Here is a 20043-nt window from a genome sequence, read left to right on the forward strand (position 1 = left end):
TAGTGGGCTCTACCTGGAGCTGCTCTAAAAAGCCATCTCACAGATACTCTACAGATTTCCCCTCTTGGGATCCAGCACTGACCTGATTTTCCCAATCTACCTGCATATTGAAATCCCCCATGACTATTGTAACAGTGACGTACATTTTCTAACTTGCTTTGCAATTTGTAAAGTTCATCTTTGCTAGTGTTTGGAGGCCTGTATGTAACTCCCATAAGGGTGCTTTTACCTTTGCAGTTTCTTAACTTGACCTACAATGATATCACACCTTCTGATCCTACATCACTTCTTTCTAATGATTTGATTTCATTTTTACCAGCAGAGACACCCCATCCCCCATGCTTATCTGCCTGTCCTTTCAATACAGTGTGTACTCTTGGATGTTAAGCTCCCAGCTATAACCTTCTTTCAGCCTCAACTCAATGATGCCCACACCACTATACCTGCCAATCTGTAACCATGCACTACGAGTTCATCTTCCTTATTTTGTATACTGCGTCCATTCAGATATAACACATTCTGTCCTGCATCGACCACCCTTTACCATTTTGTCCCTCTTTTACACTAAAACTTAGCAATTTTGCCCTATCATTGGCCTGTCTTTGCTAACAGTTTTACTACACTCTGCCTCTGTTTGTAAATCAGCTGCTCCATCCTTAGTCCTATCATTCCGGTTCCCACCCCTCTATATATAGGAAAGAAAGACTGAGAGAAAAAAACAGCGTTAATTCAGGTAATTTTGACCTCCAGCAAACAAAGCTTGAGTTACATGAACTGAATAATTTTAGGAAACCTAATTCCAACATTTGATGAGCCCACCCTCTTCTGATTTTAGTGGTGCAAACCAGAAGGGACATCAACTGAGCAGTTCCCAAAGATGGGAGCTCATCTGAATATTTCAGTGGGAGTTAATGCTGGCTAGCCTAGCTTAGAACAGGAACTGAGAAACACTGAACAAAATAGGCACGTGTGATTATCCAGAAGTGCTTCTAGTCCAGGAGCAGCAGGGAAGCTTTCCCAACCAGACTGCCTCTGCATTCACCGAATCCCCAGCTCAGTCCACGAACTACTATCAGTAACTCAGACAGATTCGATTCTATACCTCCCATTCCTGCTCCCATACCAGCACTACCAGGACCGGAGCCTAAGCAATCTAACACACCTTGTCAATTGAATTTCCCTCCCTCTGCAAATGGATGGTCATGCACTCATTCCCTTTCTTATTTATCACTTCTGCCTTAATCCCCAAGCCCCATCTCTCTGTTCCTGGTCACTTACTCATCACTTGTGATAACTCCTGACCCTCCAAGTTTGCTTCACCTAGGGCAGGCTTTCTTCTCTCAACATCCCCAGACTGACAGCAGAAGTGCACCTCCTTCTGGACTTTTCCCTGACCTCTGTGTTCTCTTCTCAACAAGGAGCCAGACCTGAGAGGCAAGCTGCCAACCAAATGAGGTTTTTATTTCAAATCTTGCATCTGTTAATATTTCAGGAATTCACCTTATTTATGACTTTTTCCTCATAAATAAGGTGAATTCTTGTTCTGTGGACAGAGATAGAGATGAGGTAAGTGACAGAAAGATTGAATAATAATTCAGCCAACTGTGGCAAACAAACATGAATAGGAGTCCAAATTATTTGTGGATTATTTTGCAAGAAGATTTGGGAGCTTCTAAATTAAAGGAAGAGTAAAGATCATACTATATCTTGTTCCCAGTGAAGTAAATACTTAAGTAAAAAAGAGAAGGAGCTGCCAGCTTATCTCTGTCTTTCAAAACAATATTCCATGTAATTTACAGCAATAGAGTACTGCAGTACCTTGCCATGAGAATATCACCAAACAACAAGATTCCTAACAGTTTCGCTTATTGATGAATTTATTTATGACCAGAAATTAACCAAATCTCGAATAACTTACTGTTATCTGGCAGCTTCATACAATCACATGCAAACTCCATTAAAAATAGACTGAGATACAGGATCAGGCTTTGGTGGGAAGATGTTCAACATCCTGGTGTTGAAAATGCATTGAACACACTGTTTGTAAGGATGATTTGGACAAGATTAGCTGAGAAATTTGTTTGTGTTACCCTTTCATAAGGCAGATGTCGCACTTACCTGCCCAATATGGTGTCTACAGTGTATGTGCACATTCCAAGATGGAGTCATGACACTGCAAAACCGTTAAGATATTGAGATCCCTTTGAAAATGACAGGAGGAGATAAAATTATCTTCTGGTAGCTCAGTGTCAGTTAGCTTCATGATATGACTGAACTCAACCAGGAAAATTGATGAATGGCAGGGAAGTAGCGAATGGAGAAGAAGGACATGTACACAAGAAATTAGACAAGGGAGGTAAAGAGGAGATAACAGAAAGTGAATTCGGAAAGAAGCTGGAGAAATGTATCCTCAGAGAGCAAGCAAACAAATTAAGTCTTTCTTTACTCTGTTGAAAGTGACTACGTTTATCAATTTCTGCTGATAACTGTCTCCCTTTGATCTGAAATTTCCTTCCCAAAGTGTTGATTATCAAGCATATACTTATTCTAACCCTATTTTCTTTTCCTTACAATCCCATTATCTCCCTGTGGACCCTGCCACTCACCTAGGCAATTAAACTACCATTCCAAACATTTTTGAGATATGTAAGAAAATGGAGCAGCTGACGAAGCCCATGTGTTCACAGGAGGAACGTGTAAACTCCACGCAGAGAGCGCTGAAGGTCAGCACTGAACTCGTGTGGTTGAAGTGTGAGGCCATTGATCTATTAGCTGAGCCACTTTGTCACCCTAAGGTACCATTAAGTGCACTGGTCCCATTCTGCTCTGTAACAATGATAGCATGACACTTCCATATTGTGCAGTTATGCATATGATTGTGCTGAAATCTCCAGGTCAAGGAAATTACAAACAATGGCTAGGGTCTCTCAGTGGTAGTGAAAGAGTTAGGAACATGCTGTGTGACTTTATGACTTCATGACTGTGTGGGTTTCCCTTGGGTGCTCCAGCTTCTCCTACATCCAACATACAAAATGCTGGAGGAGATCAGCAGGTCAGGAAGGACCAGTCACTCTTTCAGGCTGAGAACCTTCATCAGTCCAAAAGTTCTTTGGAAGTCAAGAATGAGGCATAAGGTATGTGGCTACGGCCATTTATCGAATGTATTAAGAACAAAGAATGAAACAAAGAAAATAAGAAAGATACAACAAAGTTGTGGTAGTCTTATACTAAAGCTAGGTCACTAGAGAAATAAAGCATATTTTAGTGATAAGTGGTTTGCCTCTGAACATAGAATATAGAACATAGAATAGTACAGCACAGTACAGGCCCTTCAGCCCACAATGTTGTGCTGACCCTTAAACCCTGCCTCCCATATATCCCCCCACTTTAAATTCCTCCATATGCCTGTCTAGTAGTCTCTTAAATTTTACTAGTGTATCTGCCTCCACTACTGACTCAGTGCATTCCACGCATCAACCACTCTCTGAGTAAAAATCCTTCCTCTAACATCCCCTCTGAACTTCCCTCCCCTTACCTTAAAGCCATGTCCTCTTGTATTGAGCAGTGGTGCCTTGGGGAAGAGGCGCTGGCTGTCCACTCTGTCTATTCTTCTTAATATCTTGTACACCTCTATCATGTCTCCTCTCATCCTCCTCTCCAAAGAGTAAAGCCCTAGCTCCCTTAATCTCTGATCATAATGCATACTCTCTAAACCAGGCAGCATCCTGGTAAACCTCCCCTGTACCATTTCCAATGCTTCCACATCCTTCCTATAGTGAGGCGACCAGAACTGGACACAGTACTCCAAGTGTGGCCTAACCAGAGTTTTATAGAGCTGCATCATTACCCCGCGACTCTTAAACTCTATCCCTCGACTTATGAAAGCTAACACCCCATAAGCTTTCTTAACTACCCTATCTACCTGTGAGGCAACTTTCAGGGATCTGTGGACATGTATCCCTCTACTTCTCCACACTACCAAGTATCCTGCCATTTACTTTGTACTCTGCCTTGGAGTTTGTCCTTCCAAAGTGCACCACCTCACACTTCTCCGGGTTGAACTCCATCTGCCACTTCTCAGCCCACTTCTGCATCCTATCAATGTCTCTCTGCAATCTTTCACAATCCTCTACACTATCCACAACACCACCAACCTTTGCCTCATCTGCAAACTTGCCAACTCATCTTTCTACCCCCACATCCAGGTCGTTAATAAAAACCACAAAAAGTAGAGGTCCCAGAACCGATCCTTGTGGGACACCACTAGTCACAACCCTCCAATCCGAATGGAACTAGTCAATTGGTGTAACACCTGTTGCAGAGAGCTACACTACAATTACCAAAAAATTCGCTGAACAATCACACATTTAGGAAAAGTTAAACTGTGAGAAAGATAACAATTTTACACTCTAATCTGACAATGGGGAGCTACAGCTAGTAAGGCAGATGTGTCAAAACAGCTGTCTTTGCTCGTGCAATGAATACTGGCAACTCAGACTGATTAGCTAAGGCTCAAGGCCTAATGATGTGTGTGTGTGTGTGTGTGTGTGTGTGTGTGCGTGCGTGCGTGCGTGCGTGCGTGCGTGCGTGCGTGCGTGCGTGCGTGTGTGTGTGTGTGTGTGTTGATTGCACCTGAATTTGCTGCCAAACCAGAATATTGATATATTTCTGACACCCCACTATTTATGTTCATTAACTCAAGAAAATAAAGATTGATGTCAGATTATTGGTATACATTCCAGTTATAGGTGACAATGATGGGAGATTAATTTTATCTTCAAACTTCCATTCTATGAATGTACTCCAGCTCTTGAGGTTTGGTTGATAAGACAGATAAGACAGGTCACTCGCATGAAGGGGAACAGTTTTAGGCAGGATGATGTAAAGTGTTGAGTGTAGACAATCAGTGGAAGAATTCCACGCTCTAAGACATCGTCCTTCAAGAGGGGAATTTTTATGTTAACAATGCTGTGAGCTCCAGTGTTTGTTATGGTTTGGTAACAGTATCAATACTGATGAATCTATCCAATTTTTTTTTACTGAGGGTTCTGTTATGGCAATTATTTTAACGTGGAATAGTTTGTTAACATTTCAGAGGCTATCAAGAGAATATGGCACTAGAAACATGCATAGTGAAGACTGGGTGAAGAATCACTCCTGAAGCTGTTGGGATGATGCTAGGATGATACTCAGTCTGCACTGAGCATGGATTAGTTGTAGACTCATTTCTTAACACTGCAACTTGTATGCCATCATGCAGCTGGAGGTGAATTTAAAGGAGCAATGCCTCAAAAAGGTGGCATCCATCATTAAGGACTCCCATAACCCAGGTCACATCTTGTCTCATTTCTAACATCAGGAAGGAGGCACAGAAGCCTAAAGGCACTCATTTAGTGATTCAGGACAGCTTTTTCCCTTCTTCCATCGATTTCTGAATGGAAGTTAATCTATGAACACTACCTCACTACTTCTCTTACTTTTGTTTTTGCACTACTCATTTACTCAAACTATTTAATACACTGTATATTTACTTACTGTAATACATGGCTTATTTCTATTATTATATATCACATTGTATTGCTGCCATAAAGACAACACATTTCAAGACGTATGCTGGTTATTTTAAACTTGATTCTGATTCTGATGGGCAGCCATATTTGGAAGGATCTTTCACATTTCCTTTTGATTAATAAATTCAAAGGTTTTTGTGAGTTCATAATAGACGCTGTCTAGTGGTTGATGTCTGCACTGTCCAGTTCCCTTGGAGTTGTGCTGGGAAGATGGAGAGCATCCACACTTTATACATTGGGAGTAGATGGTTGACGAGAACCCTGGTGATGACATACCCTGCAGTAGATAGCATAGGGTTCTGTATGTAATTACTACAACTGGATTTGTCTCCTTCCTTGATATTCACAATTCTAAAACATCTCTGAGGTCCACTGACATTCCCTCCTCTTCCCAGGTACGGAAGATGAGGGTGAAAATTATGATTGAATCTTTCCACCAAGTTCGTAGGATTCCAATGGGGGTTCCATGTTATCATGTTCTGATCACGATTGGTCTGGGAAGGCCGGATAGTTTGCAGTATGAGGAAGGCAGGGGTATTCATGTCAAGCATAGAGTCAGTGTTGAAGTTCTTCCATAGTTCTTATAGTGGACACTGACAAACTCGATTAGCTCTCCTCTCAGCTGGTTGAGTCCTTTGGTGTGTGGTTTTTAGATGGTCAGGTGTGATGACTATTCAATGTTCTTGCTATGCTTGCTTTCTAAAACACAGCATCTGCCACTTTTAAGATCACAAGCACATGTAAGTAAACTTTGAACTAACAGTTTGTTTAATTTTTGGTCATAAGTGGAAGCCAGTCTTCAGTTCTTAAGATATAAATAGCAAACAGTAATCAGCCTGAAGTTAAAACAGAGCTTTGCAAACAAGCTCTGTATTTAGAAGGTGCTCCATCTGCGAAAGCAGGTGGTAGCTCACTTCACTTACTTTATTACTGTTCAAGATGCAGTATAAGACAATGTGTTGTTTAAATCGGGTTATTTCAAACAGACAAGCTGATTCTTAAGTTGCTTAATTCAAGGAAGTTTGCAGAACACATGGATAATATCATTTAACATATTAATAACCAATGTGTTTCTAGTTGAAAGTTTAGATACTTAAAGAAGTTAGCTTTACAGCATTAATTGTGAACTGTGAGTATTAGCTGAAGAACTATGTCTCCAAAAATGCTTCTGGACCATTTGTATTAAAAGGATACTTAGGGAAATATCACATGCGAGTGAAGTCACCCAAGTGGGGAAAAAAGGTATAAATTTAGAGCACAATTTAAGCTTAATATAAATAGGATAAGTAACATCAAGAAGAAACATGAAAGAAACACAGGCTGAACGAGAATCTATTGCTCCAGCTTTGGTTTCTGCAACAGAAGACTTGTTTGTCTGCAACTTGCTGGTATGTCTTCTTAGTTTATAGGAATTGCACCTGTGTTTTGGAATCCTTTGAGGTTAAGAAATTGTTTACATTTAAGAAATGCTTTATACTTTGTGCTTTATTCTTTGAGTTTTAGAAGTCCTTAATGTTTTATGCTTAATAAATGCTTCCTCTGTGAGTTTTACATGTGCTTTAAGAATATGTGGATTTGAATGTGTATCACTGTAAATAAATTAACTGTGTTTTAGATTACTTTGTAATCTAAAGGAAGTACCTTCACCTTGGTAGTGAGAGGAGACCCACCACCTGAATAGTAGACACTGGCAGCTGAAATTGCTATGGAGAATAAACAGGGAAGTAAACTAGTCTTTGAAGATTGGGTAGTTACAGTATAATCTCTCTTTAGTGAGAATACTTGTGGCTATTTATATCCAACTTAAGGACTTCACTTGTGATGCACCATCAATAACTCTCGGAGATGTGAGGCAAGAGATAGGCTTTTATTAGCTGGAAGAGAGAGAGCACTATCAGCAGCAAGAGACCATCACACAACATCCTGGAGACTGAGGGAGGAGCAGTGCCTCCAATCGCCTTTATACAGGGGTCTGTGGGAGGATCCACAGGAGCAGTCAGCGGGGGGGCGTGTCCAGACAGGTATATGTAGTTCACCACATTCACCCCCCCTCTTTGTTTTAGAAGAGAGTCCCCATGGGGCGAAGTTTCTTACAAGTATATTTACAGGTTAAGTCTATCAGGCAGTCGAATCTGTCGCTGCGATCTATGTAGCACCGGCTGTGATTGCACAGGTGCCGGTGGTGGTGCTGGTTCCGGCCTGACTTGAGGCGTCAGCACATTAGGCGTCAGTGATCCCTCATGAGTGTGCGAGGCGCCCGGTATGGGAGTGTCGTGAGGAGTCTGTGTAGGGCTTGGTGTGCGCAGTGTCAGGTGGGTATACACCTCGGTGGGTACAGGGTTCATAGTTACCGTGGAGTGTTCGGGGTAGTGGTCTGCAGCTCCTGTGGGCGCCAGGTCACGGACAGAGACTGTGTCCTCCCGCCCATCAGGTAAGACCACGTAGGCATACTGGGGGCTTGCATGAAGTAGGTGAACCCTCTCGACCAGCGGGGAGTACTTATTGCTCCTCGCATGTTTCCGGAGCAGCACTGGCCCTGGGGACGTCAGCCAAGCCAGTAGGGTGGTCCCAGTGGCAGACTTCCTGGGAAAAGCAAAGAGTCGCTTATGAGGGGTGGCACTGGTGGACGTACATAACAGGGAGCGGATAGAGTGGAGTGCCTCGGGGAGGACCTCCTGCCAGTGAGAGACCGGCAACCCCTTTGACTTAAGGGCTAAAAGTGTGGCCTTCCACACGGTGGCATTCTCCCTCGCCACCTGTCCATTTCCCCGGGGATTATAACTCGTGGTCCTACTAGTAGCAATACCCCTAGCCAGCAGGTACTGGCGCAGCTTGTCACTCATAAAGGAGGACCCTCTATCACTGTGGATATAGCAGGGATATCCGAACAGAGTGAAGAGCTGGCGCAGGGCTTTTATGACGGACGTGGCAGTGGTATCGGGGCAGGGGATGGCAAAGGGGAACCGCGAGTACTCGTCGATTATGTTGAGAAAGTAGACATTGCGGTTGGTGGAGGGAAGGGGGCCCTTAAAGTCAACACTCAGTCGCTCAAAGGGTAGGTGTAGGTTGTAGGTGGAGAGTTCTATTCTCCACCGCAAAATTTTATCATCTTTGATCTTGCCCCGCTGTTGGTTGCTAAACATGAATGCAACTGAGCGCTGGTCGGTCAGCAAGGTGAACCTTTTGCCGGCGAGATAGTGCCTCCAGTGCCTAATATCCAGGATGTTGTGTGATGGTCTCTTGCTGCTGATAGTGCTCTCTCTCTTCCAGCTAATAAAAGCCTATCTCTCGCCTTATGTCTCCGAGAGTTATTTTTTATTTTTTTAAACTTTTTTTATTGAGTTTTCAAATAATTACAGAAAGAAAAGAAAATATAAAAAATATATATATATACCCTTCCCCCCCCCAACCCCTCCCCCCCTAACATCCCTATAGGAAAAAAAAGAAAGAAAGAAAAAAAAGAAAGAGTGCCTGGATATCGAAAGATCCCCACATGCTCCATGGAGTTCGCAATAACTTTAATATATATATTTATTTATTTCCCCAAATAACCAATTATTTCATCTTTGGAGCACCTATATATTTAATCCTGTCTTTTGTAAATAAGGGTGCCAAATTTTCAAAAATGTTTCATATTTATCTCTTAAATTATAAGTAATTTTTTCAAGTGGAACACAGCTATAAATTTCATTCTTCCAACGATCTATACTTAAGTATGCATCCGATTTCCAAGTAACTGCAATAGCCTTTTTGGCTTCTGCCAGTGCAATTTTTGTAAATTCTTTCTGATATTTATTCAATTTGGGTTTCGGTTTTATCCCTTCAATATCGCCTAGTAAAAATAATATTGGATTATGTGGAAGTTGTGTTCCAATAAAACTCTTAAATTTGTCCAAAAAGGTTGAATTTTAGAACAAGACCAAGTAGAATATAAAAAAGTACCGATTTCTCGGTTACATCGGAAACACTGATCAGATAAATTTGGGTTTAATTAATTTATTTTTTGTGGTGTAATATATAATTGATGTAAAAAATTATATTGCACTAATCTTAACCGGACATTTATTGCATTTGTCATACTATCAAGACATAGTCTTGACCAATTTATTTCTTCAATTTTAATATTCAAGTCACTTTCCCATTTTTGTCTTGATTTATGGACTCCTTGTTTAATTGCCTGTTTTTGAATCAAACTATACATACAAGAAATAAATTTTTTAATCTTTCCTTTTTGAATTAAAGTTTCTATTTCATTAGATTTCGGCAATAACATTGTTTGACCTAATTTTTCTCTTAAATAAGCCCTTAATTGGAAGTAACAAAAAAGAGTGTTGTTTGATATTTTATATTTATTCTTTAATTGATCAAATGACATTAATATACCTCCTTCAAAACAATCTCCTATATATCTAATCCCTTTTTGAAACCAATTATATAAAAGTTGATTATCCATTGTAAAAGGAATAAGTCTATTTTGAATTAAAGATCTCTTTGCTAATAAAGATTTCTTTGTCTCATCATCAACATTTATCTTATTCCATAAGTCAATCAAATGTTTTAATATAGGAGATTCTTTCTTTTCCTGTATCCATTTAGGTTCCCATTTATATATAAAATCTTCTGGTGTATTTTCTCCTATTTTATCTAGTTCTATTCTAATCCATGCCGGTCTATCTTTCTCAAAAAAAGATGCAATAAATCTAAGTTGATTTGCTTTATAATAATTCTTAAAATTTGGAAGTTGTAACCCTCCTAGATCAAATTTCCATGTCAATTTTTCCAACGATATTCTTGACATCTTACCTTTCCAAAGTAACTTCCTCACATATTTATTTAATTCTTGAAAAAACTTCTGGGGTAGCTGTATTGGTAGTGATTGAAATAAATATTGTAGTCTAGGGAATATATTCAGTTTTATGGTATTTACTCTACCTACTAATGTTATTGGTAATACCATCCATTTATCAAGATCTTCTTGAATTTTTTTCAATAATGGTAAGTAATTTAATTTATATAAGTTCTTTATATCATTATCAACTCTTATACCTAAATATTTTATACCATTTGCCGGCCATCTAAATTGAGTTATTAATCGACATTGACTATAATCTCCTTTAGCAAGAGGTAAAATTTCACTTTTATCCCAATTTATTTTATAACCTGATATTTTCCCATATTCTTCTAATCTATAGGATAATTTACGCAATGAGTGCAATGGGTTTGTTAAATAAAGCAGAACATCATCAGCAAATAAGTTAATCTTATATTCTTCCTGATTAACTCTGAAACCCTTAATATCTGGGTCCATTCTAATTAATTCAGCTAATGGTTCTATCGCCAACACGAATAAAGCAGGTGATAATGGACAACCTTGCCTAGTTGACCTTGTTAACTGAAATGGTGTTGAAATTTGACCATTTGTCACTACTTTAGCTTTGGGATTAGTATTTAAGGTTTTAATCCATTTTACAAAAGATACTCCTAATCCATATTTTTCCAATACCTTAAATAAAAAATCCCATTCCAATCTATCAAATGCTTTTTCTGCATCCAAAGCAACTGCCACACTCATTTCCTCCCTCTTTTGCGCCAAATGAATTATACTAAATAACCGAGTTACATTATCCGCTGATTATCTATTTTTAATAAATCCTGTTTGATCCATATGTACTAATTTTGGTAAGTATTTAGATAATCTGTTAGATAAGATTTTTGCTATTATTTTATAATCAGTATTTAATAAAGAAATAGGTCTATATGATGCTGGCTTTAAAAGATCTCTATCTTTTTTTGGCAATACTATTAAAATAGCTGTCGAAAAAGATTCTGGAAGTTTATGCGTTCTTTCTGCTTGATGTATTAACTCCATAAAAGGAGGAATTAATAAATCTTTAAACTTTTTATAAAATTCAGGCGGAAAACCATCTTCTCCTGGAGATTTATTACTTTGAAGTGATCCTAGGGCTTCTTCGACCTCTTTCAATGTAAAAGGCATATCTAATCCCTTCTGTTCTTCCGTATTTAATTTTGAAAGAGTTATTTGTGATAAAAATCTTTCTATCTTGACATTATCATTTTGTGATTCTGATTTATACAACTCAGAATAAAAATTCTTTAAAAATTTCATTAATTTCTAAAGGTTTATAAGTAATTTTATTTACTCTTGTTCGAATTGCATTTATCGTTTTAGAAGTCTGGTCTGTTTTTAACTGCCATGCAAGGACCTTATGTGATCTTTCACCTAGTTCATAATATCTCTGTTTAGTTCTCATAATTGCTTTTTCTGTTCGATATGTCTGGAGTGTATTATATTGTAACTTCTTATTAATAAGTTGTCTTCGTTTTTCTTCTGTCATATTTCTTTGAGATTCTTTTTCTAATTTTGTAATCTCTTTTTCCAATTGATCTATTTCTATCATAAATTCCTTCTTAATTTTAGAAGTATAACTTATTATCTGACCTCTCAAATATGCCTTCATTGCTTCCCACAATATAAATTTATCAGCAACTGAATGTGAATTTGTATCTAAAAAGAACTGAATCTGATTTTTCATAAAATCACAAAAATCTTGGCGTTTTAGTATTATTGAATTAAATCTCCATCTATAAATTGATTCCTCTTTATCTATCATTATCATTGTCATTATCAAAGGAGAATGATCTGACAATATTCTCGCTTTATATTCCATATTTTTCACTCTATCTTGAATATTCGTTGATAATAGGAAAAAATCTATCCTTGAATATGTTTTATGTCTATTTGAATAAAATGAATAATCTCTTTCTTTTGGATTAATTCTTCTCCATATATCAATCAAATTTAAGTCTTTCATCAATGATAGAGTTAATTTGTGACAACCTTTGTTGATCTATCTAAAACTGGATCTAGACAAAAGTTAAAATCCCCACCTATTAATATTTTGTCATGTGCGTTAGCCAAATTCAAAAAGACCTCTTGTATAAATTTTACATCATTTTCATTTGGTGCAAAAATGTTCATAAGAGTCCATAGTTCTGAAAAAAATTGACAATGTACAATTACATATCTCCCTGCCGAATCAATTAATACATTTTGTATTTTAATTGGTAACTTTTTATTAACCAAAATTGCAACTCCTCTCGCCTTTGAATTAAATGAAGCTACAATAACATTTCCAACCCAGTCTCTTTTTAATTTCTGATGTTCTATGTCTGTTAAATGTGTTTCTTGTAAAAAAGCTATATCTGTTCTCCGAGAGTTATTGATGGTGCATCAATTTTATTAGCTGAAAGAGAAAGAGCACTATCAGCAGCAAGAGACCATCACACAACATCCTGGAGACTGAGGGAGGAGCAGTGCCTCCAATCGCCTTTATACAGGGGTCAGTGGGAGGAGCCACAGGAACAGTCAGCGGGGGGGGGGGGGGGAGGGGGGCATGTCCAGACAGGTATATGTAGTTCACCACAACTTGAGAATAGAAATTCATGGTCAGCAAACCCAATATCATCATACATCATAGTGCTGAGGAATCCATGCATGTCATGGCTATCAGTGAGATGCAATACCTCCTCCGCTTGCTTCATCTACCATCTATTCTTTCAGGCATGCTTGCTCTGTTAGACCTTAGCTATCAGGTGTACACACAGTTACTTCCTTTCCCTTGTGGTGTGGTGGATTTCTTGACCCAACTGGCTGCAAATCTGCACATCACCTCCAACAGGCTAGCTGCTGGAGTAACTCAAGTGGAAACCGTTCAACATATGTTGCCTTCTCTGCAAAACCAAAGTCATCCTAAAATCAATCATGATGCTGCATTACACAAACAACAATGAATATGTTTATAGTTAGAGACTGAATACACTAAGACATATGTCTTACAATCAACAAATGAATCTTACAAATAACAAACTTCCTTGTTGTACATCACAGACTTTGGGCAATAAAGCTCTTAAAGGGACCAGGACAACTTGTAATAATTCCCATTCAGAGGTACAGCACAAGGAAGGAAAGAAGGAAGGAAGGCAAATGCAATGTTGGCCTTCATTTCAAGAGGACTAGAATATAAAAGTAAGAGAGATACTTTTTAAGGCATTGGACAGACTGCACTTGAAGTACTGTGAGCCTCTTATCTAAGGAAGGATGTGTTAAGCATTGCATAGGGCCCAGAGGATGATCCTGGGAATGAAAGTGTTAATATATCAGGAATGTTTGATGGTTCTGGGCTGGAAAATGAGGTATGGGGGGCAAGAGAGGGGGGAAAGAATCTCATTGAAATCTACTGAATATTGAAAGGCTTAGCAAGAGTGGACATGGAGAGGATGCTTCCTATATAGTTGGGGAATCTAGAATTAGAGTGCACAGCCTGAGAATAAAAGGATGTTCCTTTACTTTAGAGATGAGGAGAAATTTCTTTAGCCAGAAGGTTGTGAATCTGTGGAATTCATTGCCTCAGACAGCTATGGAGGCCCAATCATTAGGTATGTTTAAAATACAGGGAGAAGTCAGGAGAATGGTTGAGTGGGATAATAAACCAGCCACGGCAGAATGGTAGAGCAGAGTCAATGGGCTGAATGGTCAAATTCTGTTCCCATGTCTTATGGTCTAAATAGTTCCTTCAGCCACCTGAGTTTGTACTGCTATGAACAACCCAACATTAATGTTGCACTAATCCAACACACAATATTAATGTCGCACTCATGAAAGAAATTAAAGTTGCACTAATCTAACATTAATCTCATCAATTTCTACTAAATTCTCCACTTACCTACACACTAGAAGCAGTTTAAAGTAGCCAGTTAACCTATCAACACGCACACACCTATTACTTGCTAGGTGCTGCCTCACTCCCACCCCTCACGTTATTTCTGGAACTGGTTTTCCACTATAGATTCAACCCTTGACACTGACTTTCTCTCCTCTGCACACTCTGACCTGATTCAGGGTCTCAACTCATCTATGCCTTTGCTTCCACAGATGTTGCCTGGCTTGCTGAGTTCCTCCAGTAGGTTGTCTTTTTCTGCTCCGAAGGTCACGCAATTAGCTTTGAAGGGTGTTCATTTGATCAATATCACAAAAGGGAAATGTTTCTTTACAACAGAAATGACCAGGTGGGCACAGGAATTCAGTCAAGCATTTTCTCAAAAACACTTTGGAAAAGGATTGCTGACATGGGAATCCTTGACTCATGTCTGCTCAAAAGCAAAGAGAAGGAGAATTCTGGGTAATGTAGTGCTGCAGACCTGGAGTCTCTTAATTGGGAGAAGCCCTGTACAAATCCCTCCCATGCCATCCACCTGTCACCCCTTCAACCATCCTCTGTTCCCATCTGTGGCAAAAGTTTTCCTACCATCACCCCAGAATTCATAGAAATAGAATGGAAAAAAATAATCCTTTTTCCCAGAGTGCTCCTGAGAAGAATGTTTATGGAATTTGATTTCATGAATTGGCATGTTGAGATTTGAATGCTCTTTTTAATCCAGTGCCATAATTATTTGCATAGCACACTATCAAGTCACAACTTCAGCAAAGGGGAATAATACCATAATTACTAACACTGGTTCTGACAATGGAGTGTTTCAGATTTGGGTTTATGTGAATAATACAGGTCATTCTGGGTAGCTCCAAAAGGAGGAGGTTTCTAGAACTGGTTTTCCATTGTAGATTCAACTCTTGACTCTGACTGCACATTTTGCTGTACTGTTGTTTAGCTTCAAACGATGGCCTGATGATATATATAATACGTATACCATCCTCTTGTAAACTCTGAGTTTCTTCAGAAGCAAGCATCTCTAATTTTCATATGATGCGGTCCTGGCTCTATCATTAGATCTTGTGCAGATCAGCTGATATGGGTACTTGCAGACAGTGTTAACTTCTCCTTACTTCAATCTGAGGCTCACCTGCTTTAAGAAGTGCACTATCACGCCAGTAGCAAATAAAAACAAAGTAATGTGCCTTAATGGCTCTGACCCGTACCTTCATGAAGTCCTTTGAGATGCTGGTCATGGCACATATCAACTCTAGCCGCACAGACAATCTCAACCCATTGCAATTTGCCTACCATCAAAATAGGTCCACAGTGGACACCATCTCCCCAGCCCTACACTCATCTCTGGAACATCTGGATAGAAAGACACCAGTATTAGATGATTATTTATTGACTGCAGCTCTACTTTTATTATGCATATGAGGGAGGCTTCAAACAAGCCACAATTCCAAGTGTAACCCTCAGGTTCGGCCGGCGGTGTTAGTCTACGGAAGACAGTCTCTGGCCCCACCAAATGTGTGAAATCTGAGATGCAAAACCTTTTGTTTGTGTGGATGCTGTGTGATGTGTCCCCTGTTACTGATCAGTACCACGAAATAACAAACAGTACACCATAAGCAATTAAACAATTTAGCTTTATAATTCTGAATTTGACTGGAGGGTTAGTAAAGAAAAGCAAAAAGAAAAGGGCCCATTTTACTGAAACAGTCTAATGCGCACGTTGGAGCTCACAGTTTCCCTTCTGTTAATCCTCCATCGATTCCCTCCGGGAGGCGTCGACTCCCAACCCCATTCCAAGTCCACTCCATCCTGCAGTCTACGACCTCTCCGTTCTGGCATCTTCTCTCTCCATCTTCTGCCAAACAAAAAACATCGAACAACCCGCTCTCAGGCACACAAGAAAAAACACTGGACGGCACACATTACAAAGCCCCCGTTATCTCCAGTCATAACCCAAACACTGATTCAAGATTCAAAAACGTTATTCTCATTCCAAGCATACATCAGCTCTGCAGGGCAGAATGAGACAGCGTTTCCTAGGGGCAAGTACAATCATAACATAACAAATGCAACAATAAATAGCAAAACACAACAGCCACATGTCAGTTAAAATCAAGTTATAAGTGTTCAGTGCAAGTTAAAAGTGTCCAAAGCAGAGTCAGGTAGAGCAGCTATTTAGCAGTCTGACTGCCTGCGGGAGGAAGCTGTTTAGTAGCCTTGTGTTTTTTGTTTTGATGCTCCTGTAATGTTTGCCTGATGGCAGAAGAACAAACAGTTCATGGAGAGGGTGTGAGGGGTCTTTAATGATGTACCATGTCTTCTGGAGGCGTCGACTCTGAAAGAGGTCTTGGACAGAAGGTAGGGAGACCCCAGTAACCTTCTCTGCTCCGCTAACCACCCTCTGCAAGGCTTTTTTGTCAGCAGCACTGCAGCTGGAGTACCAGGTTGTGATGCAAAAGGTCAGCACACTCTCAACCACGCCTCTGTAGAATGTAGTTAAGATGTTAGTGGGGAGTGATGCTTGTTTAAGCTTCCTTAAAAAGTGCAATCTCTGCTGGGCCCATTTCACAATCCCAGTGGTGTTCCTGGACCAGGTGAGATTGTCCAAGATCTGCACCCCAAGGAACTTGATGTTTTCCACTTTCTCCACTGTGGAGCCGCTGATGCTGAGGGGTGTGTGCTCAGGCTGAGACAGTCTGAAATCAACGATCATCTCCTTGGTTTTGGTGACATTAAGCATCAAGTTGTTGTCACTGCACCAGCTCTCTAGGTGTCTGACCTCCTCCCTGTACATTGTTTCATCATTTTTGCTGATGAGCCCCACCACTGTGGTATCATCAGCAAATTTAATGATCAGGTTCTCCTTGAATCTGGCTGCACAGTCATGTGTTAGCAGTGTAAACAGCAATAGGCTAAGCACACAACCTTGTGGGGATCCAGTGCTCAGTGTGATGGAGTCAGAGATGTTCCTGCCAACACAGACTGACTGTGGACTCTCTGTCAAGAAATCCAGAATCCAGTGACACATGGCAGTGTTAAGGCCAAGCAGCGACAGTTTCTCCACTAGTCTCTGCAGGATGATGGTATTGAACGCTGAACTGAAATCAATGTACAGGATTCTGACATAAGTGTCTTTATTGTCCAAGTGAGAGAGAACTGTGTGCAGTGTGGTGGATATTGCGTCCTCGGTAGAGCGGTTGGGACGATAAGCAAACTGTAGAGGATCCAGCGATGAGGGGAGGCTGGCTGTGATATGAGGCTTGACAAGCCGTTCAAAACATTTCATCACTATGGGGGTCAGGGCGATGGGACAGTAATCATTCAGACAGGCTACAGCTGATTTCTTTGCTACAGGGATGATTGTGGAGGTTTTGAAGCATCTGGGGACAATGGCTTGACTAAGGGAGATGTTGAAAATGTCTGTCAGGACATCTGCTAATACATCAGCATATTCCTTGAGCACACGTCCAGGGATGTTGTCGGGATCTCTCACTTTTCGTAGGTTTACCCTGGCAAGGGTTCTCCGTGTGTGTTCTGAATCAATGATTGGAGCCAGCTGGTCAGATGGTAAGAAGGGACAGGCTCTCCCCCTTGCTGTAGTGTTTGATGCTTCGAAGCGTGCAAAGAAATTCTTGAGTCTGTCTGGAAGAGAGGCGTCGCTGTCACCAGTTTTGTAGTCTGTCAGAGCTTGAATTCCCTGCCACATCCGTCTGGTGTCACCTGTGTCACAGAAGTGTCCACGTATTTTGCCCGCGTAGGCCCTTTTCGCTTTCCTGATCTCTAGTGAAAGCGCAGTCCTGTCCCCCGATCTGTAGGCTGTGTCACGGGCCTTCAGTGAACGCACCTCTGTTGTCATCCATGGCTTTTGATTACCACATGCGGTGAAGGTTTTCATCACAGTGACATCCTCCGTGCATTTGGCTATCTAGCTGATTACTGCCTCCGCATACTCCTCAATGTCTATATGGTCATCATAGGAGGTTGCTGTCTTGAATATGTTTGTAGTGCTGAGGCTGCTCCTTTTGGCCAGACCCTTATCTGTCTTTTCTCTGCTCTCACACGTTTAAGCAGTGGTTTATATGCCAGTGTTCACATGACAGATATGTGGTCAGAGTGCAAGATGGGGGCAGGGGGCTGCTTTGCATGCCTGTGGGGTGTTTGTATAAACCAAGTCCAGTGTGTTGTCTCCCCTGGTTTTGAAATCCATATATCGCAGGAATTTGGGGAACACAGTCTTTAAGCTGGTGTGGTTAAAGTCCCCAGCAATCACCACAAAGCTGTCAGGATGTGCAGTCAGTAGCTCACTGATGGCTTCATGTAGGCCTCCCAGTGCTTTGTTAGCATTAGCCTCAGCATTGGCACTGGGAGCTACGTAAACAGCTGCTACAAGCATGATGGTGAATTCCCTCGGCAGATAGAACGGCCGGCATTTCACAATGAGAAATTCAGCCAGAGGTGAGCTGTGTTTAGCAGCTACTGTAGCTACAGAACAACCATTACAGTAGCAGTGACGCCTTTTGTTACACAAGCAAACTTATCCCCAAACTCCTAGACCTGAGACTCAACACTTCTCTCTACCTTCCTCATGAGTAAGGAACGGCAGCAACAACTTCACCACAATTATCTTCAATAGGTGTCCCAAAAGGCTGTATCTTTAAAATTCAAATTTATTATCTAGGTATGTATATGTTACCATGTAGTCTACTACTCGGAGATTCATTTTCTTGTAGGCATTCATAGTAGATCAAAAAATTAAACAGATTCAATGAAAAACTACACACAAAGACTGACAAACAACTGATGTGCAAAAGAGGAGAAACTATTCAAATATAAATAATTTAAAAAATAATATTATAATAACAACAATAAATGAAGAAACAAATAAATAAATAATATGGAGAATTTGAGTTGCAGATTGCTTGGAAGTGTGTTCATAGGTTGTAGAATCAATTCAGTGTTGCGATGAGTGAAGATGTCCATGCTGGTTCAGGAGCCTGATGGTTGTAGGGTAATAACTGTTCCTGAAACTGGTGGTGTAGGAACTAAGGTTCCTGTACTTTTTTCCCAATAGCAGCAGTGAGAAAAGGGCACGACCTGGATGCTGGGGGGTCCTCAATGCTGGATGCTGTTTTCATGAGGCAGCACTCCCTGTAGATGTGTTCAATGGTGGGGAGGGGTTTTTCTGTGATGGACTGGACTATATCCATTACTTTTTGTTAGCCTTTCCTTTGTCGGGCTTTGATGTTCCATACCAGGCCGTGCTACAATGAGTCAAAATACACTCCACTCTGCATCTATAGAAGTTCATCAAAGTTTTAAATCAGACACCAGATCAGCACAAACTTCTAAGAAAGGAGAGAGACTGCCAGGGATTATTTCTAATGGCATTTTATGTGTTGGTCTCAGGACAGATCCTCCAAAATTACAATGCCAGGGAATTTAAAGCTATTGACCCACTTCACTGCCAATAACTAATGAGGACTAGTTCATGGACTTCTGGCATCCTTCTTCTATAGTCAATATTCAGCTCTTTGGTTTTGCTGGCATTGAGTGAGAGATTGTTGTTCCGGCACCATTCAACCAGATTTTCAATCTCTCTCCTATAAGACAATTTGTCACCACCTTTGATTTAGCCAACAACAATGGTGTCATCAGCAAACTTAAATATGGCATTGGAGCTGTACTTAGCCTCACAGTCATAAATATGCAGTAAGTGGAACAGGAGC

This window comes from Hemitrygon akajei, chromosome 2 (genome assembly GCF_048418815.1).
Source record: "Hemitrygon akajei chromosome 2, sHemAka1.3, whole genome shotgun sequence".
Classification (NCBI taxonomy): domain Eukaryota; kingdom Metazoa; phylum Chordata; class Chondrichthyes; order Myliobatiformes; family Dasyatidae; genus Hemitrygon; species Hemitrygon akajei.